Source organism: Pleurodeles waltl, chromosome 1_2 (assembly GCF_031143425.1).
Source record: "Pleurodeles waltl isolate 20211129_DDA chromosome 1_2, aPleWal1.hap1.20221129, whole genome shotgun sequence".
In the NCBI taxonomy this organism is placed as follows: domain Eukaryota; kingdom Metazoa; phylum Chordata; class Amphibia; order Caudata; family Salamandridae; genus Pleurodeles; species Pleurodeles waltl.
In genome coordinates this window covers 167,551,952-167,574,675 of record NC_090437.1, presented here as the reverse complement: position 1 = coordinate 167,574,675, position 22,724 = coordinate 167,551,952, and the positions used below count along the sequence as shown (strand labels likewise).

The 22,724-nt window shown below is 44.2% G+C and overlaps 1 protein-coding gene across 2 annotated transcripts in view; it reads left to right on the top strand.

Annotated features, from left to right (window-relative positions):
- Positions 1-22,724, top strand: part of LOC138298708 (zinc finger protein 180-like) — a 220,578-nt gene that overhangs the window by 25,488 nt on the left and 172,366 nt on the right. The window contains exon 2 of one of the 2 annotated variants that reach the window (XM_069236896.1): positions 16,441-16,603. The exons of the other annotated variant lie outside the window; for it this stretch is intronic. The gene's annotated coding sequence lies outside the window, so the exon portion shown is untranslated. The remainder of the gene's footprint in view (positions 1-16,440; positions 16,604-22,724) is intronic. 2 annotated transcript variants of the gene reach the window in all.

Sequence of the window (22,724 nt, the reverse complement as noted above, 5' to 3'; positions counted from 1 at the left end):
CTCACCTCATGTGTGATACCCACCAGTATAAACTACACCCACCTCCCTGTGTGTAAGGCCACCCTTAGTAACCATCCTCCCCCTGTGTGTAAAACCACTGGTATTTACTACACCCTACCTCCTCCTGTGTCTAAGCCATTCTGTATTAACTACACCCGAGCTCCTTGTGTGTAAGCCTACCAGTATTAACCATTCCCCACCTCCCTGTGTGTAAACCCACCAGTATTAACTGTACTCATATTTCCCTATACTAATCCACCACTAATTCCTCTTGGGTTCCGGAGTAGCCTGCTACTCGCTGAAAAGCGGTTTGACACCTCGTCAGGGGTAGGAAGCGCTATATAAATACAATTACAATTACAAAGATAGAATACATTTCATCCTAAGCAACTTAGAATTGGGGTACCCCTCAAACATTTTAGGCTCCTATAAAGTTTGCAAATAACTTATATGGGTGTGTATAGCTTGCAACTATCTGTTTAGGCTTAGCCTTAGGCCTTGCGCTCACCTAGATACAACAATCAATCTGTTAATGCAATCTTTTCTCCTCTGGTCCAAATATATGTCTGCAAGTTGCTTTGCAGAAGTGCACTTGCTTTGGTCAGATTCAGTTTTAGCTCCTTTTCTTACTTATAACTGTGAAGGCTCGTTAGTTCCCTTTGTAATTTAATTGGTGTATGGTCCAGTAGTACAGTACTGTCAGAGTATTAAAGAGCAAAAAAAGTTCTTGCCTTCCTAAGAGTGATTATAAAAGGTACAGGTTAAAAGGAAGGGATTCAGAGACGCAGCCCTGCTTAAGCCTCTCATTTGTTGGTATTTTCCTGGAAAGCGTACCAGGCGAAAGCGAAAGGAGGGTATTCTAAGCATAATCCTCAATGAGGTGTTTGTACGAAACAGATGAATAGCAGTGAACAGTGGGGCGCACTGCTCCAAGCGGATAGTTTTCTCTTCACGATTGCTAGTTCTCTCCAAAAAATCGCTCTGTTCATTCTACCCATTAAAACACTATAGCCCAAGTAACAGGCGAAATTCATTAATTATAGGTGTTACTTAGACTTCCCTTCTTATGTGTGAGATGTAATATTGATCCCCTCCATATATTGGAAGTGTTTCCATCACTAGAGATGCATTTTTGCACCCACATCAGTAACCCCGTTTTGACGCATCAAGATCATATTTTAAGAACTGAGATAAGTACTCCATTCGGTCCTGGAGCACTATTACTTTTAGAGTAAGACATGGCCATTGTAATAATTTCCTCTTTTTTTTTTATCCAGCATCCAGATTCATTTTACATGGTGCACATATGACCCCCTCACAGCCTGTAGATTATAATACAGATCAGACAAATACTGTTTCCACGTCTCTGCGTCTATGTTGTTACTTATTGGTTCCGCATGCTCTAACCTATGGATTAACCGCCAACATTTTTTTGGCATCATTAGTGGCTGCCCAAGTGTTGAAATCATGCCATCCTGTTGCCTCAAAGATTTATTTTTCTTTCTAGCATTCTTCTTTCTACTCTGTTTTTAGAATTTGAAGTTTTTCTTTCGTTGAGAGGTAACCATTCCAGGCATTTCGCTTTACATGGTAGTTAAGCTCTTTTTCCTCTGAATACCAAAAGTTTTGGGCACTCTTGTTTTGAGAGTGTGTTTAATGAGTCTTATTTTTCGTTTATATTTTTATCAGTAACATTGATTAATGGTGTAATAGATTTTTCTAAATGTGTTTGTTGGTAAGATAATTAAGATCGGGAGCAGACATGTTGTTTTGTAACTCTTTGCCATATAGCTGTATCCAGTACCAATACCCTTCTTCCCAATGTTGGTTTCGACTCCGTGTTCTTAAGCTGATGTTCTTTTCTTCAGAGGCTTTAGTCTTCAAATGATCATTGAATTTAGGTAATTTGATCTTCGTGACTTGAGGCCAGTAATCATTCTCTGTTTGTAAAGCTATGAAGATGTTGATGTTCTTTAGTCTGAAGGAGTAACCAGAGTGCAATCTAACAGATTGGCTACTTTCCCCACAATGTGGTAGGACGGGCTAAAATAACATGTGAGAATCAACTAGTTTGGATGATGACCAGTATACTAAATATTCTTGTCTGGAATTTCTTATCACATTTGCCATTTGGGCATTGGTCTTTACCATATTTGGTGTTTTCCATAAAAGATTAAGGGCCTGATTTAGATCTTAGTAGTCGCACCGTAAAGCTGCATCAGCGGCGTACCTGAGAAGACCGCCAAGTTGATGATCTTCCGCCCTAAGTATTTAGGTGTATTGCGGCTGAGTCGAAGACCAACACGATGGAGTGCTCTTCCTAGGCATCAGGCAGACGGGTTCCTGCTGGCTGTATTTAGATGTTACAGTTGGACAGGCGGTGTACTGGCAGTGGTTTGCCGACAGCGGGAGGACATCACTGGACTTAATGGACATCGGACAATGGCAGTGGCAATTTGTAAAAAGGTAATTCACTCACCCACACTCTTCCCTTCACACATGCGTCCCCTGCATCATAAGCAACAGCACACACCACATGCACACCATAATCAATTGCCATTACACCAGAACACCTACATACTACAAACACACATACATACATCCATCACGCACCATACACACACTAGTGACACTGCACCCACGACACAACCTTAACAATCAACATCATCATCTACACACATGCACACACAAACACAGCTACCCACATCACAACAGCGACTGCCACACAACAACATGCACCTGAGTTTTGCACACAGCAACACAACACAACATATACAACAACATCCACACCATATGCAAGTGCCACACATACTGACACAACCACAGCACCGACTAGACCTCCCTCCACCTCACCCAACCAATCCCATTGCACACACACATACACCTTCTGACTCACACACATAAATAAAGTACAACATGACAGGTTCATGTCCCCTTGCAATGTTCACACATTGGCATAGTTCGCAAGTGTGAATCTGCCATCATTCATTTGTCAATGAGTACTGATGCTGTAATGAGAGTTGTGTATGTGTTCGATATGTGTTCTGTACCAGTGTGTCCCCACCTGTGTCTGGCCTACCCGTGTCCCCGACATATGCATGTCACAGTAATTTTTTTAAATTACTGTGACATGTATATGTGTACAGTGGTCCCGTGTCCATGTACAGTGACCCAGCCAGTGCGGGTTACCTACCTTTGTGGCCAGTGACGGGAGGGTTGTGTTTTCTCCTGAGTCCCACAGCAGCAGCAATGGAGGGTTCTATCCAGTTGTGTCCAGCTGGAAACGGAAGGAGAATCTGGAGAAAATGTGAGTTGTCACCCCCACAAAGCCGCCAAGTCAGAAGTGGAGGTTGGACTGCCACTTTTTGCTTGGTGGTATGGCACATCCAAATCTGCTTGCCGGTAAGTGTAACTGAAGTCTTGCTGTCAGCCACTCTTTCCTATGACACCCTGGCGGCGGATGGTATTCCTTGGGGCAGTTGGCGGGACTCAGGCGAGTTGAAGTCGATAAGACTGTCAACATCTAAATACAGTGGGCAGACCACCAAGGCAGTGGGTGGGTTTTCAGTTGAAAAACCGACAGCGGTACCATTACTGTCAACATCTAAATCAGGCTCTCAGATATTTTTAATGGATTGTGTTTCACTCGAAGAAAGTCCAAGAGTTAATTTAAATATATGATCAAAATAAGCTCTACATTAACATTTCTCAATTTCTGGCTCTGAATATGATGGAATAAAGTCACTTGTGTTAGCTGATTACAAAGAGCCTCCTGTGATATATAGTTGCTATACAAATAAACTTCAAGCTTAGTATCACCTTTACATTTGAGCTCAGGTTACTAGAATGTTGTCATTGTCAGGTGGAATAATTGTCCAAGAATAGTCCAGCCCAGTGGTAATGAACATTGCCAGCCTCTGACAGCAAAATAATCTCAAAGAAAGTATGCTTTGAGCTGTCAATATATATATATTTTTTTTATTTACTTGAGAGTGTCCTCTCTCATGTCACTCCATGTAAATTCCACTCCCTTCTTGTTGGTGGATTTACAGACCGACTTTTCACTGTATTTTGCAAGCTCCTGGAAACAATTAATTTCTTCTCGGTTTAAAGTGTGGTTTCATACACCTTAGCTTTCACACAGCATTTTGGGCCTGATTGCCTCTCCAAATATAGGAGGCCAACATTTTACATTTTGACCTGTGTAGATTTCCACTTTTCTTCCCTCAGTGCAAGACTACACTTTTCCAAAATGCACCTCTTTGCCATGCGTCAGGATGTTCTGAAACGCAACTCTTTTCCCTAATTCTGAAAGTGAATCTGAAATAGTGCAGGCTTTTTTGCTAAGTCAGTATCCATCTGAAATGAAAAGCACAGTCAAGTAAAATAAGTGCAGCTAATGGTTTCAATGCGGGGTGTCAAATGTAGGCCTTGTCAGGCTTGATACATGCTACATTTTCCAGATGTCCAAGTAAGATCAATTTGCATGTAGTTAATATAAATGGAACTCCTTTATATTGTGAATGTTTATCTACATTTCAGCGGATGGGATATCCATTAACCCCTCCACCGAAATCTAAATCAGGCCCTTAATGGCTAAAAACTTTCAGATTATGGATAAAGAAAAAAAAGAAACTCGTTTTGATAGGCTCACAATGTTTATAGAATACATTTAAACTCTATGACAAACACATGCATGTGGATGACACATGTTCTGCCAGTGGTGCAAACCTGCCTCACTGACTAGGCCCAAGTAGGCCAAAACCATTTTGGAGGGGACCTGTCAGGCAGTTCGGATTGGACTGTTCCTTTTGGAGCAGGACTAAGACTGATTTGCATGTGCAAGCAACTGTCTGGTGTGGCACTGTGGGCAAACAAATATGGACGAGGGTGTGGTACCAAGCAATTATCACTGGCTGAGATTAATTGAAACATTCCGTCTTTGTTCTTGTTGCAATAGATGCTCTAAATGCAGTGGCTGGGGCCTTTAACCACTGTGTCACAGAACTCAAGCTTTACCTCATGGGTGAGGCCTAAGCTATGGTCCTGTCCAGAGGGAACCAGATCTGTCAGCTCAAGCTGAGCTATCTTTCTATTGAGGGCAGGACAAAGACAGATTTGCATATGACCGGTCTTTGTCTAGAGTGGCATAGTAGGTGGGAAATGATAGACATGAATGCACACGAGTGATCGCCATTGGCTAGCTCAGGCAAAACTGTTCCTGTTGGAGCAGGATCAAGACTATGATAGACTGGAATACGATCCCCATTGATCAATAGTAGCTGAGAATACGGTCCCCATTGATCAATAGTAGCTGAGGTTATTTCAGGTATTCCTTCCATTACCTTGTTATTTGTTGCAGTAAATGCCCTAAGTTCTAAGGATATGCCCAGACATAGGTCCCATGCTCATTGTGCCATAGAACTCAAGCTGGATTCTATTGACAAAGACCAAATAGGCCAAAACCAAATGAGATTGTTTGTCTTTCTGTCTGGAGGGGACAGTTTGTACTGAACATTTCCTGGCAAATGTATATAGGGACAGAATACATGTATATGTCAGGGCAACATCAGGCATCACATTAGTCTATTCCGTTTTCAGGCCTGGGGGGGGCCCAGGGCCCGGCCCACGGAACGTGCAACCCATTGTCTTAAAGTGCCCCTGCGAGACTCGGCGTGCCCTGCTAGAGGTGCTGTTGTTCTCAGTACAGTTCCTCCCATGGTCTCCATATTTTAGAGTACTTTTAGAGGCAGTCCAGTTCCCAGTATGCTGTGCCCTCTGCACGCATGCACCAGTCCTTGTTGCGCAGCCAATAGGCCACCCTTGGAAGAGTAATGCTGCCCCACAATTGAATAATGTCTCTCTTTGCCACCATTAAAGCCAGGTTCCAGAATAGTAGGGTGTGCTTAGAAAGGGTTTAGTCACTCCAGCTTCTCAGGGTAGTCAACTGTGGAGCGAGCTTTAATAACTCTCTTAGGGCTCCAGATATCTGTTGTTGGACCCATCTCAGAACCCCACGTTCTTTGGCTAACTCCAAAGGCTATGGATTAGAAAAACTGATATTTTGCATTCCCATAAACAGGTAGAGGTGGCTGTTCTCGCCTTTTTATTTAGGCAAGTCCTGGTGAAGTAGATCATATAATTATTTTAAGTTGCGTTAGTTTGAAGCATGCCCAAAGTCCCCATCCTCTGGCGCCCAAAGGTCATACTCCCATTTGATTTTGAGATTTGCCAAGGAATCATGACTGTTGGTGATCATTGTCCTACATATTTAGGATATGGCATGTATATCTAGTGGGACTATCAGTACTCTGCCCCCGAAGCAGTTAGTCTACAATTGAGTTTAAGAGGGGTCTTTAGTAACTCAGCACCTGTTTAAGATGTAGTTAGCTGAACCGCTGGGCATCCATCAGCTCATATTCTCGTTGGAGTTTATCAAATGGAAGTAGTCTCTCAGAACTCCATATGTCCCCAAGTTTTGATACGCCTAGAAGGTCCCATTTCCCAAAGTCATCCAGTTTCATTAGCTTTGCCAGCAGGGTCGAGACCCATAGTGGTGTTTCCAGTGTGGGTGTGAGTTTCCTAGTTCCTTAGTTGCCTCCCTCCATATTTTGATAACTGTGCCCATTGGGTTTGGTGTCTGACTTAGTGTAGCGGCCTCATAAAGATCCCTGGGATCCCCCCTGAGTGAGATGGTTCTGCTGTCCGGTCTCACTGAGGGTTCCTGCTGATCTACGAATGCCCAATCATTAACAATCAGAAGGTGAGAGGCTAAGTAGAAAAGTTGTAGGTTTGGTAAAGCTAGGCTCCTGTGGTATGGGGATCTCGTCATTGTGTGTAGTGTTATATTGGGGGTGCCTCCATCCCACAGCAGGGATCATGTGATCCTGTCAAGCCCCCTGGAAGAAGGAGCCCAGAACCTCATAGGGTGTTGTTTGCAACCTTTGGAGGAACCCTCAGCAGGCAGGTCATTTTAAACAAAGCCACCTGGCCCCTTAAGGAAAGGGGAGCTTCCTCCAGTGTTCCACATCCATCTGGTAGTTGTTCAGTATCCTATCCAGTTTCCTATAGATAAAGACTGTCTGCTCTGCTCTTGTGTGAAGTACACAGTAAATGAGCCCTTTCATTGTCCATTATAGAGTGTTTCCCCATGCTGCTGGTGGTTACCAGATTATAAGTGGGTATACCACTGATTTATGCCAATTAGTGTGGACTCCTTTGTATTCACAGGAAATATGTAGCGTGTCCAGCAGCCTGAGGATATAGAGTGTTGTGTGTCAATCACATATAGGAATATGTAGTCCGCATATAGGGAGACATCTTCCCAATCTCTGTCCTTCAGGACACCTCAACTGTGCGTCACAATAAATCCAGTTGACCAGCGGCTCCACCGCCAGGGTGTATTTTAGTGAGGGAAGGGAGCATCCCTGCCTTGTCCCTCATCCCAAGTGGAATTCTCCTAATACTGCATTAGTTATCCTCACCCTTACCATGAGTTCTGTGTATAGTAGTTTGATCCATGTGAGAAACTTTGAACCAAGACCCATTTTAGGGAGGACTGCCGTAAGGTAGGGCCATTCGTGGGCATCAAAGGCCTTTTCGGCATCAAAGGACATCATCACTGATGGTTCTAGGATGTCCCTCACCCCTGTCAAGACTCATAGTAGACAAATATCATGCCTTGTCACCCTATAGGTCATGAAGCCAGACTGGACTGCATGTATAAGCTTATCTGTTGCTTGACTAGCACCTTGGCCAGTGTGAGAAACCCCCCTCCTAGACATCTCCTTACCTGGTCAACGGGTCCGAGGTCTGCCTTCTCTATGCGACATCCGGAAGAACGACAGGGCCTGGAAAGAGAGAAAGGACAATCGGAGGAAAAGAGGTGGACAGGGTCAACAAAAAAAAATGACAGAGAATGACCTTTCTCTCTCTCTCTCTCTCTCTCTCTCTCTCGCTCTCTCTCTCTCTCTCTCTTGAGAGAGAGAGAGAGATAAAAAGAAAGAGCGACACGGACATGAGGGATGATGAGGAGGAAACCCAGCGACACGAGGGAATGACAGAGGAGAAACCTGAGGTCAGCCTAACAGAGGAAGAGTTGAATCCACAGGACTACTGCGAGACGGAGAAGTCAGAGGTGTGGTTTGATACAGGGTGGTGGACGCCAATAGAGATGCAGTTGCAGTCCTCTACAGCTCAGGAGAGCTGTGAGTTTGGCCGGTGAGTTTTCGGAGCAGGGTGGGAAGTGCCATTGGAGGAAGGGGGGAGCACCTGCCCTCCCAAACAGTCCTAGAGGCTTTCCATACATGGCAAAACATTCTTACCTCAGAACCCAACCTTTGCAGCCCCGATTTTGCAAAACCTTTTATTCTCCAGAAAGATGCTTGAGGAGTTGGCTTAGGCATGGTTCTGTCCCAAAAGGATGAAAGAGGTTAGGAAAAACCTATCCTATATATGAGCCTCAAGCTATTTCCCTGAGAAAAGAACTATGCTACTGTGGAGAAAGAAATCCTAGCTATTAAATAGACTGTAGAAGCCCTTTGGTACTACTTGGAATGATGTGAATTTACCCTTTATACAGACCATGGTCCTCTTGAGTAGATGGCTAATATCACAGGTAGACACCTTTGCATATTAAGATGGTTCCTAGCCCTTCAGCCTTCTCAGTTTAAGACTCAACACTGTAAGGGATGAGAACAGGGCAGTGCAATTTTTTAAAATGTTATTTTTACCTTAATCTTGATACCCACTGGATTCATTTCTTTCAGAGAAGTAAGTAGTGGAGGAGATATGTGAGAAACCCCCCTTTTAGTCTGTCTCCTTACCTGGTCAACAAGTCCAATGTCCACCTTCGGGGGCTGGAAAGAGAGAAGGGACAGTCGGATGAAAAGAAGTAGGCAGGGTCAACAAAAAAAAGATAGTAACGGTGGACTTCTCTCAACAGGAAGAGCAGGTGCATTGAAAAGACGGCCTATTGGCCAAGAGAGGGGGGAAGTAGGAGGGGACGAGAAGAGAGAGCGGAAGAGAGACACGGACACAAGGGACGAGGAGGAGGAAACCAAGGAATGTGAGGGAACGACAGAGGAGAAGCCCAAGGTCAGCACCATGGCGGAACAGGCAAATCCGCAGGACTGCAGCGAGACGGAGGAGGAGTCTGAGGTGTGGCTTGGCACAGAGTGGTGGATGCCACCAGAAACGCCATTGCAGCCTTCAGAAGAGCTGTGGTAAGTGCTCGTTCCGCCAGCACATCACCACTGCTCAGCGAGGGCCCTTTCTGCTCTTCTGGTGACCCTCAGAGTTGTTCCAGGTACTCTTGCATTGTCCTACTCTCCTGGAGCTGGCCTGGTCCTGCGAGGCAAGTTAATTTGCGCTTCAGTAGACGTGGCCTGCGGGTTCTGGCCCCTACCAGACGTACAGTTTCTGATGTGGACCTGATGGGGGGGGGGCCTACTTGGAAGGAACAGGCCCCACCAGCGTAATTGTCACTATACTTCCCCCAGTGTTCTAGTTGCAACCAGGGGTGGGCAGTACTCCATCTCCGTCGCACTCTTGGGAGCTTGTGTGCTGCCGGCTCCGGCTCTCTGGGCTGGTACATCAGTCATAGTGCAGCTGTGGCTTCCTAACATGTGCCAGACAAGTCGAGCAGACAATATGGCCTAAGATGACGTGCCAGAAGCTCGGTTGTGTACAGATGAGCACCAGGTTTTCCCGTCTGTGGTGGGAGCAGTCCACTGTCTGTGCTTGACGCTAAGCCGCGATTTAGCCCCACATCCCCACCCCACCGATCGCCTTTTTGTTTGTTTCACAGTAGGAATTTCAATAGTCCTGATTCATGAAATCAGAATTGGTAGAATACCGACTGGCCAATAATGTATTTGCACATTTGAAACTTTCACCAGTATGGTGACATTTTTGAATTACCTAATTTAGTAGTTTGGGCAGGTTTGTGATATTGGTGGGTCGGACCGCCTCTAAAAATAAGCAGACTCACTTAGACTCAAAAGCTAGTAGTTATTCACTAACAATTTGCAGGTACTTTCACATCTTGGAAGCCCTCACAGGTATATCCCCAAAACGAGAAGAAGTAAGTTTGTTTCCAGACTGGTGAGACATAACCACATATTTGATGGAACCTCTTGGAATAATTTTTGACTCTGATTTGGCTCAAATTTTGCTGTTGAAGATCTATCTGATATGGAAGGCCTGGATTAATAAAGTCTCCAGGTAGCTTGGATGTATTCAAACTGGTTATTTTTCATAGGCATCAATTTTTATGTCTCATAATCTCAGTTATGAGAAGCATCTTTCTAGTTATAAATCATTTCCTACTGTAGCCTGCGTTTCTGCCATAAGCTGATGAAACAAGAAAGACTGCTGAAATCCCTTGTTTTCCATGGGCGTCTATCTTGAAGAATACAAGGGCAGTTGTCCATTTGCTCTATCTATTATCTATTATTTTTCACTTGGGATGCTTTGCCGATGTCAGAACCCCTTTCAGAGGGCTATGGGGCAAGCAGGGGTTATTGGTCCCAACCGTGGGAGTTGAGGCTTTACTCCTGATGTCCCCGGGCCACACTTACTACGGACCGTGAGCAACTGTGCCAAGTACCCCTTCTGCTCTTGACTCTCAGGATAGTGTGGTTCAAGCAGTCCAAGGCTCCCTCAGGGGAATGGATGTAGGGGCTAGGGGGGAATTAAGGTCACAGCTCCAGTGTTTCCTTGGCAGTTCCCTGTCGCATTCACCTCTCGTCGTAGTTATTCCCCATTCACTATTGGTAACATCCAGGGTTTGTCCCACTGGTATTTCGGGTCTCAGGAGTCTACTGCAACTCTGATTTAAAGTCAACAGTGTTCCCGCACAAACAGACACAAATTAGTAGGAACTTCCCGTGGGGCCCCAGGCCAAGACAATTCTTACCCTCACCAGCAGGTGTGGAATATGTGGAGTTCTGGAGTGCGCACTATCCACAAGCACTCACAGAGGCTGCAACAAAGTTGAGTAACTTAGCCCCATGGGATGCACTCCGCAGGTGCAAATTCTCTTACTCATGGTTGTGCTCCTGCAGCTTCTGGTGGCGTTCTGCAGCTACTCTTACGGGGTGGACATTCTTCGGCTCCCTATTGGGCTGGTTACGATGGTCTTATCTTGGGTCCGTCTTCCATGTGAAGGTACATGGGTGCTCCAATGGCATCCTTCTCGAGTGGGGAGAAAGAACAAGTTGCAGTCCTTGGTGCTCACGGTGACCCCCTTTGACATACAGGGTGTTAGAAATTGGGTCTCTAGTTGGCAGAGGTATGCACCCTGTCCAAGTAGGGACCACAATCCTAGTCCGGGTAAGTCGCAACACAAATCAAATTATCCTGTGCTCACCCTCTGGTAGCTTGGCACAGAGCAGGCAGACGTAACTTAGAAGGCAATGCGTAAAGTATTTGTGCAATAACTCGTACAGTAACACATTGAAAACACCACAAAAATACACCATACAGGTTTATAAAAATAGATAATTATCTGAATAAAATAAGATAAAAATGACAAAAATCCAATAAGCACAAGTTGAAATATAAATTTTCAAGGGTTCCAAAGAGTCTCAGTTCTTAAAAAACAGTGGTTGTGTCCATGTAACACACAGTACCTGGCATGCGTAAAAAATAATGACGCACGGGAGCAGAAGAGGAGGAGATATGTTGAAAAATAAGGCGCTTAGTGGGATTTTCCGCCGCAGCACAGGCAATGTGTTGTTTCTTCCCATGCTGTAAGGTGATGTGTCGATTTCCAGGAGCGCAGTCCTAGTTCCTCATTGCGATGCAAGGATAATTTGATGCCCAGAGACAATGCACTGAAAATCCTTGACGCGCTGGTAGAAGGAGCAGGTGTTGCGTTGATTCAATAGGCGATGCGTCAAAATTTCAGCCGCGAGGCTGGCGCTGCATCTATTTCTGTAGGAGTTGCGTAGATGTTTTGACACACAGGGATTTTCTTCTTTTTGGTGAAGTCTTTGTTGCCCTGAGACTTCAGAACAGGAGGCACGCGCAATCCAAGCCCTTGGAGAGCACTTGGGGGAAGGCAGAGTCAGAGGCCAGCAGGCAGCAGGACAACAAGCAGGCCAGCAGTCTTTCTCAGCAAAGCAGTCCAGCTGAATCCTTTAGGCAGCCAGGCAGTCCCCTGATCGAGACCAGGTGTAGATCCAGAAGTGTCTGATTTGGTGGGGTAAGAGACCCAGTTTATATACCCAAAAATGCCTTTGAAGTTTGTGCAAACTTTGAAGTGCACAGGTTCCCCTTTCAGCCCTGGCCTTTCTTTCAGGATCCCTCTGGGTGGTTATCAGTCTTTTGTGTGAGGACAGGCCACTGTCCTTTGAAGTGTGAGAGAGCTCCTCCACTCTTCCTGCCCAGGGAGACCTATTAATGCAGATGTGACTAAGTGTCCTCTGTGTATGGCTGTCTGGGTGGAATGCACAAGGGGAGCTCTCAACAAGCACAGACCAGACATGGATTGGAGACAGGCTGTAAGGCACAGATGGCAGTAAATGCAGCAAAATGCCCACTTTCTAAAAGTGTAATTCCTAAAATACTAATCATAAATCAATTTTCACTAGTAAGCAGGATTTTCTATTACCATTCTGGCAATACTAAATATGACAGGGCTTCTCCTTCCAGATCAGAATCTACCACTTAAAGTTATATGAGGGCAGTTCTAATGCTTATCTATGAGAGGAGCAGGCCTCACAGCAGTGGAAAACGAATATGTGAGTTTTCCCTTACCAGGGCACATAGAACACATAATTACATGTCCTGTCTTTTACTTGCATAGCACCCTGCCCTTTGGGTTATCTAGGGCCTACCTTAGGGAGGACATATATGTAGAAAATTAGGAGTTTAAGGCTTTGCAAGTAGTTTTAAATGCCAAGTTGAAGTGGCAGCAAAACTGCACACACAGGCCTTGCAATGGCAGGCCTGAGACATAGTTAAGGGGCTGCTTATGTGGGAGGCACACCCAGTGCTGCAGGCCCACTAGTAGCATTTAATTTGCAGGCCCTGGGCACCTTTAATGCACTTTACTTGGGACTTACAAGTAAGTTAAACATGCCCATTGGGTATGAACCAATGTTACCATGTTTAGGGGAGAGAGCAATTGCACTTTAGCACTGGTTGACAGTGGTAAAGTGCTCAGAGTTCTAAAGCCTACAGAAATGAGGTCAGAAAAAGAAGAGGAGGAAGGCAAAAAGTTTGAGGTGACCCTTCAGTGAGGGCCATTTTCCAACACAGGGTCATCGCAACTCGCTGTCCACTGGCTCCGGTCCAATCAGCACTGTGAAGTTATCCACAGCAGCCCCTCCTGGCATCCTGGGTCGCTGCACTGCTACCGCACCAGGCATCGACCCTTATCCCGGGGCAGTCAATCAATCAAATCTTTATTCAGTCATTCAATGATCATAAAAGGTACAAAACAATACAATCTTGTATAAAAAACATTAAAACCATTACAGCATATTAAATGTTAAAAAGATTATAATTACTTGATGTTTAAAGAAGTTTGGGACAGGAGAAAAGTTGATATAGCATTCTGTGCCCGAAAGCGTATAGTACATTGCATGTAAGTTGCAACTAAAATACATAATCTTGGTGATGTCAGTGATTGCAAGAACATGATAGCAGCCCTATATTGTCTAAAATGTGTTTCCTTTAGAAAAGGTAGAATGATGCGCTTCCTCTGTACACAATAAAACTTGCTGAATAATATAAAGTGCAATGTGCTTTGTGCTGAACAGCCATCGCATGGGCAAATAGGTAGATTATTAAAATAAGTGCCTTGCAGTTGGCAAGCCTCAAGAAAATGTACAATGTTAAACCTCAACCTTGTTAGCAAAAATCTATGATGCAAATTGTTGACCCAGATTAGATAAGGCACAATACCCAGGCAGATACAAATCATGACGTACAATTTAAAATTAAACTTCCCTGAATTTTTAGATAATCTTTCATCTGTACAGTTGGTCAAAAACATGTCCATCAAAGGTTTGGAAAAAATTAGCTGAGTAAAAAGCTTTGTTTACAGAAAGATCAAGGGCCAGATGTATCAACCCTTTTTGCATTCGCAAATAGTGCAAATCGGTAAATTTGACCGTTTGTGAGTGCAAAATAGCCTTTTCAGACGTATGAAAGGTATAGGCAGTGTAATTTTTGGGAATCGCAATTCATGGCGATTCCCTAAAATTATGACTCCAAATAGGGAATCGCGAGTAGGGAATCGCAAATAGGGATTTCCTATTTGTGATTCCATTAGCACATGTAACAAGCATTTTCTAAATGTGAAATGGGCATTTAAGAAATGCTGGAGTTGGTGGTAACCATGTGCAATTAAAAAAAAAAATGCATTTTTGAGAGTGCCAAGTAAAGTGCACACATGCCCAGGGGGCATGTGTGTGTTTTACATGTGCGCAAATTATTTTCGGGGTCCATCTAAGGAGGCATTAGGCTCTTGGCACCCTTGGTTTTGCATTTCACAATTTTTGTGATTTCCTCATAGGAAATCGCAATTTAGGTAATGCAAAACCATTCACACCTATGAGCCTTCAGCCCCATAGGAATGAATGGAGTTGCAGTCCCAAATAGCGATTCCCTAATAGCGATTGGGAATCTGTAGGAATCGCTATTAGGGATTCGCTATTTTGTTGCATACTATTTTGCATTCCCAAAATAGTGATTTCTTAAAATTCACTGTTTTAGGGAATGTTTTTTGTCTTGTTCGCCTACGTTTGCAATCGTTCCAGAAGGATCCTACCCATTATTTCGGCAGTAGAGTTGAATAAATGATATTGGACAGTAATATTGTGGATTACCCTTGGAGCCTTTCTGAAATATTGGCACAATGATTGCATGTGACCAAGCTTTGGGGGGCCCATAGTTTGAGAGGCTTTTAAGACGTTGGTCAAAAAATGAGCTCGCAGGGGGATGTTTGCCTTAAAAAGGTCAGCCGGTATCCTGTCCGGTCCTGGAGCTTTCCCTGCCAGGCATCTACCGAGAGCATCAATTACATAATTCAGGTCAATTTCCAGTCCATTAAGCTGCAGTAAGGACGTTGAGGATGGTACAGACCAATTGACCACTGTCTCAGTAGTGAGAGAGCTCTCTGTAGTGACTGGGTCTGAGTAAACCAGTGTGAAGTGTCTGACCCAACCCAGTCATCTGGAGAAATCACTGTGTGTTAAGTCTAGTATCATGAATGTTACCAAAATAATTGTGGCTTATAGTCTACCAAAGAGTTTACTCTCTTTGAGTTCACTAGCCATTATAACGGAATTATATGCTTCCCCTCTTACTGCTTTTTTTTCCGGACCATTAACATCTGCCTATACAACTTCTTGCAGCTGTGCACTTGGTCAGGGTCTCTAGGAGTGGCTTTAAGTGCTGAGAGTTTCATGCAGTTGGAATCAAACCATTTTGCTTTCTTCTTTTTGAGGCTACCCTTGGTAACTGTCAACATTTAACGTGCCTTATCACAAATTTTTCATATCTACTTGAAGTTTTGCCCCCCTCACCCTCTTTTCTCTCCCCACCCCGACCCACCCTCAATATGCCGTTCTAGGCACACTAGAAAATCAGGATAAGCTGCGCCCACAAGGCCGGAAAGGAATTGGACTTTGTCAATTTTGGACCAGCTCTTGGTCACCTCTTTATTGCTTGTATGAGCCAATGGGAGAGGATGTCTCACTACCTGACTTTTTTTTAAAGAAGGAATTACTAATCATGATAGAAATAGGTTTGTGATCACTGAGGAGAGAATCTAATAAAGCATAATCTCTAGCCCAACTGCTAAAGTGTTGGGAAAATATAAGAAAACCTATTAGACTAGAACATCCGCTCCCAGTAAAAGTGGGGCTCAAGACTGGATCTTCAGACCAAGTGTCAAAGGCAAACACCAGGTTATACTTCTTACAAAACAAATTGATTTCCTCCCTGTATGGGCTGTGGTAGAAATTAGTTATTTGGTCCCCCTCTACACCCATCAAACCACAACACCCTACATGAGACAATGAACAGTGTCTTGTGTTCAAATCACCCATCAATAAAATCAGATAGTCAACATTGGTGCTATTTAGACTTTGCTCTGTGTCCTTATGTAATTATTTAACTCTCACAGTGTTAGTTAAATAAAATATATTATTGTAGCAATATATGAATAATAAGCATTATGACTGCCAACTTATCAAAATGAGTTAGTAGTGAGGTGAATCAAGGTTTGTCCATATAACTTGCCCAGTAAGTGTAATTAATGTAATTAAGCCTCCCTTAGCCCTTCCCGTAGACCCCAGTATGGCAGGGGTAACATAGGAGACAAAGCTATCTATAAAACATTTTCTACTTGCCAGATTTCTTGAATGGAGAGGACTTCATGGCCTCTGATGAAGTTTAACCAATATGTGTTTGTCCGTTTTGCAGCCATTCTGGAATTCCTATCGCCCGACGCCCGGGACATCTTGTTTGGGGTCAAGGGCAACAAGATTTTATGTTTACTTTGTCCTTGGGACAAGTAGACCCAACCCTCTGCAGCGCAAATCCTTTGGCTGCCTGTTAACAGAGGGTGGAACTCTCTGCAGTTGAGGTAATGTGTTTCCAAGAGATAATGCTGTTCGAACTTGTATTTATGGTTCATTATTTGAAAACCTTCATTATTAGGGTGAGTGCTGTAAATAAATGTTTTAATGTCACACTTCACTACTGACGTTGGTTCCAGTACAAAAAAAAGAAAAACGTGTATACACATGTTTGAAAAGTTTAGGCTATGAGGCTAAGTATAATGCTCCCAGAATGCTCTCTGATTATATGCAAATGAAGTGTCATTTAGTAAAATGTTTTGATGCATGCTAGTATTTCCCAAAAATATTTCTAATGGAAAATCAGTGTAACCATTTTCAACACGATTATGGGAAGCATGAAAATAAACAAACACTGACAAAGCCAACTGATCTGACATATTTTTATAAGTCTTTTAGTTTCATCATTGCGTGTCTTGTTTTGACATGGCTTTTGTAACACTTTATTGTTGTGGGAGCTATCAGGTCCTCAACATTGTAACAAACACTGGCAAAAACCCCCCAAAACGTTTTTGAACTCTAAAAGCACATGTTGCCACCAGTGGCATAACAAAGGCCCCACAGCCGCCCTCCAGGGGGCCCCTTCAGCACAGCACCTGCCCTGAGTGAGTCTGGAGAGGGGGCTCCTCCATGTTCTTTGCAAAGGGGCACCCTCCAGTTTCATTACGTCACTGATTGCCACTGTAGTTCCTGACACTGAACAAAACTACTTTGTGTGCCAATATGCTCCTTGTGGAAGAGAAGAATGCGATCACTCACAGTAAAGCCAGCCGAAAGAGAGAGAAATAGAAGTTTAATAAAAACAAAATGTCTTTGTTAACACCAGACCTAATTAGGGACCAAGACCCACATGTAGGTAGCTTTTTGCATGTCGCAAACAGCGACTTTCGCTGTTTGCGACGTGCAAAAAGCACATTGCGATGCACAAACCCAGTTTTGCGATTCTGTAACCTGGTTACCGAATCGCAAAACGGGTTTGTGACTCGCAATTAGGAAGGGGTGTTCCCTTCCTAATTGCGACTCGCAGTGCAATGTAGGATTGTTTTGCGAATGCGGGCGCAAACCAATCTCAGTTTGCACCCATTTCAAATGGGTGCTAACACTTTCACAAAAGGGAAGGGGTCCCTCTGGGACCCCTTCCCCATTGTGAATGTCACTGTAAACATTTTTTCAGAGCAGGCTGCCTGCTCTGAAAAAATGAAACGAAAACGTTTCATTTTTCGTTTTTGTAATGCATCTCGTTTTCCTTTAAGGAAAACGGGCTGCATTACAAAAAAAAAAAAAAACTGCTTTATTGAAAAGCAGTCACAGACATGGTGGTCTGCTGTCTCCAGCAGGCCACCATCCCTGTGAGGCCGCCATTCACAAGGGGGTCGCAAATTGCGACCCACCTCATGATTATTCATGAGGTGAGCATTTGCGAAGCCCTTGCGAATCACAAATGGTGTCAGGGACACCATCCTACATTCGGATTTGCGACTCGCAATTTGCGGGTCACAAATCTGAACCTACCTACATGTGGCCCCAAATTCTTAAAGAAAGTCACAAAAGTGCACCCATGGTATATGTCGTACCCCTATAAAATATTTGTGAACTGTATTTTAGCATGGGTAAATACGCATGTGTAGATTTGCTCATGTGAAAATCTATTGAGCATTTGCAAGTTCATTTTCCCTCCAGCCACTTTCTTCCCAACCCTGGAAGAAGTTCTAATTCTGCCATTGTCAGGAGTAAATGTCCAACCTTTCTTATTATGGGAAAATATTAGAGAGAAGCTGGTGAAAATCTTTAAAACATGCAGGTTAGTAGGTTTGCAGACTCAAAGGCATTCCAGCCCTGGAACTATTGCTTACTGCTTCCTCCAGCCCCAGTATGCAGATCTGCAGAAAGGTGGAAAAATAAGGAAATTGCTACAGTAGGGATTGAAACTGCTCGTATTCAAGCCCTACTATGGTAGTAGCCCTGGCATAATCAGAGAGGTTATTATCAGAGCTCTTACATAATGAGATTGCTGCTATAATTTGGCGCCACACTACATGGCACCAAAGGGACAAGTAGATCTTTTTACAGGACAAGTAGATTTGAGAAGCAACCTGTCCCGTGGACAAGTAGATATTTTAATAAATTCCACACCCCTGGTATTAGGACAATTCCTAGGACTGCTCTCCCCAGTCGGCCCACAATATGTTGTACTGAATTTGATATGACCTCTGGGGGAGTGTTGATCATGTGTCCTTCAGCTAATGGTTCTGATTGGCTAGGAGTGTTAACCTCATTTTGAAGTCAATCCAGCTGGTCTAATTGTGAGAGGGGCGGAAATCTATTTGTGATAGTTATTGGGTGATGCACCTGGGGAGGTAACAAAGTTACATGACTTGCTGGTCTGTAAAAGAAACCTAATGGTAGTGACTCAATCAAAGGTCACAGGGTGTCTGAGCCTAGCCAGAATATCTGTATGATCACTCTAATCTTGAAGTTAACAACAATACAATCTCTGTTGTTGGGTTTATGATGGTTGCCTATCAATGAAAATCTCCACACATAGTTTATCTGAATATGAAGTTGCCCCCAGGCCACCCACCCTCCCATTGATTCAGTGTACTAGCTTACTTGCTAGCTGGTCATGACTTTCAGATAAGCCTGGTAGACTAACTCCCTTGAGAACCAACACTTACGGAGCGGCCTATGGGAGTAGCTAAAGAACTGGTAAATCCACAGTGTATGCTTATTGTGCATCCTCCCCACTCCCATACTCCCCTCAGTGTCCCGTCTGGTTCCCCCATTAGTCTTTGGCATTTCAAATGTGGTCGAGAAAAGCCTTTAGCATTCAGAGCGAATTGGGTATTGATATAGGCTGAATTGGGGCGGAGATGCTCCCTTCCCCACTGGTATCTCCCCAGTCCAGTAGAGTTGCTGTGCAGACATCCCTTGTCAAAGGCCTAGAAGGTTATACACAAGTGCTAAAGCCCCTAACGAGATCCACAAGAGAGTCCAGCTTGCCAATTACAATCTGAATAAAGTAGGATACCTTATTTTCCAGTAAGGAAAGTTTTTTTTTATTTTTTTTTATTTTTTATCTCCATTCCAGATCAGATAGCAGATTATCCTCCCTGAGCAAATCCACACCATCTTCTACTGTTTTGCTGTTCTGGGTAGGCTTGCCCTTTCTACACTGGGGATGCTTTTATGTGTTTTGCAGGTGGCAGGGAGCAGAAGAAGTCTTTTACAGTTGGATCAGTAGGATCAGCTTTCAGTGAAGCTATACCATTGGGGGAATCTACTACTGAATACTTCTTTTTTAAGCAGGCAATCTTGAGGGAGAATTAGACTTCTGGGTCACTAAGATAGGAAGCCTAGGCTCCTTGCCGTGCCCATTTCCACTTGTTGGTTTCATGACCGAGCTTAATCATTCTTCGACAGAGCCAATTTCTTGCTCTATAGTCCTCATTGCATTTGTAAGATAGGACACTATAGCGCCTCTCAGTAGAATTTCCTTGCCAGAAATAGATGTTCTCTTGGTCATAATAACAGTATTTACCTGTCATCTGTGGAAGTTAATATTTACTAGTATCTAAACCTTAAAGTGGAGAAGAGTGAAGCTTCAGAGAGGTGGCCCAGCCCAGCCTCTGACTGGGCATACGGGCCCGCTTTTGGCCCAGTCTTCACCCGGGCACACAAGTGGATGTGTTCCGCACTCTGGGAGGAAGGCAGGACTTTTTTGTGCACACCGGTGCTTTGGTGCTCCTTCCCAGCCTCAGGTGATGCTGGGCCTTAGAGTCTTGGCCCTTGGAATCTCTTCTCTCTTCCCGCGCTTCAGGAGGAGAGCATCATTTTTGTGAGCACACCAGTGCCTTTGATGCTCCTGCCGTGGGTGCTGCTGGACCTTGGAGTCTTGACCCATGGAGCCTCTTCTCGTGTCTCAGCACAGCAGTCTTCAGCTGCGGCTCCCCAACATACGGGGTCACCACACCTCTACTGTACAAGTCGTCCACCTTTACTGCACAGCAGTCTTTCACATAGCTATCTTCATGGTGGCCCTCTCCTGGTATACGGGTTTTGCTGACTCAGTCCTGCACACAGATAACAACACGATTGGTGCAGCAGCCGTTTATTCACACCTCACACCGGCAATCCACTCGACAGAGCTCCCCACAGGACCTTGCTCCCTCCAACTCTCTCCTCTACCTCACAGGGCATACCGGTCTTTTGCAAGCAAGCAGGCACTGGTTCTCCAGACTCTCGGACTGGTGTCTTGGATTCCCTGTGTGATGTCCTCTCACTCAGCAGGGAGACTAATAGATCTTAGCCCACAGTCCTGGTCACAAGCAGAAGTTTTGCAGAGCTCCACCTTCTCACGTAGCCCTTCTGGCTGCTTGGCAGATGACAATTTTTGTGGTCTCATCCATATACTTTTCTGCAATCTTTTCCACTTAAAAAGCAGTCTGCCACAATTGGAGTGTTTTCATAGTTAAAAGTCCGACACCACAGGCCATGGTAGTGACCAGAGTTCAAACCTGGATGTCAGTCACAGTGATATGTGCATCAAAAGGTTAGCTGAGGGCCCCCAGCGCTACTCTTTATGATTCTCTAATCTGTCCCATCTCCGTCTTGAGATGGACCTAGATCCTTTCCTTTTGACTTCTCACTGTATCATAAAGCACCCTAATTGTGAACAATGTAGGTCTGGTGCTTCCCTCCCCAGTGTGTGTCCCACCTAGTTTACATAAATGCAGCAATCCACAAACCGGTCTTGTGGGGGGGGGGGGGATCTCTCTACAGGGAGTGCAGAATTATTAGGCAAGTTGTATTTTTGAGGATTAATTTTATTATTGAACAACAACCATGTTCTCAATGAACCCAAAAAACTCATTAATATCAAAACTGAATATTTTTGGAAGTAGTTTTTAGTTTGTTTTTAGTTTTAGCTATGTTAGGGGGATATCTGTGCGTGCAGGTGACTATCACTGTGCATAATTATTAGGCAACTTAACAAAAAAAAATATATACCCATTTCAATTATTTTTCATTACCAGTGAAACCAATATAACATCTCAACATTCACAAATATACATTTCTGACATTCAAAAACAAAACAAAAACAAATCAGTGACCAATATAGCCACCTTTCTTTGCAAGGACACTCAAAAGCCTGCCATCCATGGATTCTGTCAGTGTTTTGATCTGTTCACCATCAACATTGCGTGCAGCAGCAACCACAGCCTCCCAGACACTGTTCAGAGAGGTGTACTGTTTTCCCTCCTTGTAAATCTCACATTTGATGATGGACCACAGCTTCTCAATGGGGTTCAGATCAGGTGAACAAGGAGGCCATGTCATTAGATTTCCTTCTTTTATACCCTTTCTTGCCAGCCACGCTGTGGAGTACTTGGACGCGTGTGATGGAGCATTGTCCTGCATGAAAATCATGTTTTTCTTGAAGGATGCAGACTTCTTCCTGTACCACTGCTTGAAGAAGGTGTCTTCCAGGAACTGGCAGTAGGACTGGGAGTTGAGCTTGACTCCATCCTCAACCCGAAAAGGCCCCACAAGCTCATCTTTGATGATACCAGTCCAAACCAGTACTCCACCTCCACCTTGCTGGCGTCTGAGTCGGACTGGAGCTCTCTGCCCTTTACCAATCCAGCCACGGGCACATCCATCTGGCCCATCAAGACTCACTCTCATTTCATCAGTCCATAAAACCTTAGAAAAATCAGTCTTGAGATATTTCTTGGCCCAATCTTGACGGTTCAGCTTGTGTGTCTTGTTCAGTGGTGGTCGTCTTTCAGCCTTTCTTACCTTGGCCATGTCTCTGAGTATTGCACACCTTGTGCTTTTGGGCACTCCAGTGATGTTGCAGCTCTGAAATATGGCCAAACTGGTGGCAAGTGGCATTGTGGCAGCTGCACGCTTGACTTTTCTCAGTTCATGGGCAGTTATTTTGCGCCTTGGTTTTTCCACACGCTTCTTGCGACCCTGTTGACTATTTTGAATGAAACGCTTGATTGTTCGATGATCACGCTTCAGAAGCTTTGCAATTTTAAGAGTGCTGCATCCCTCTGCAAGATATCTCACTATTTTTGACTTTTCTGAGCCTGTCAAGTCCTTCTTTTGACCCATTTTGCCAAA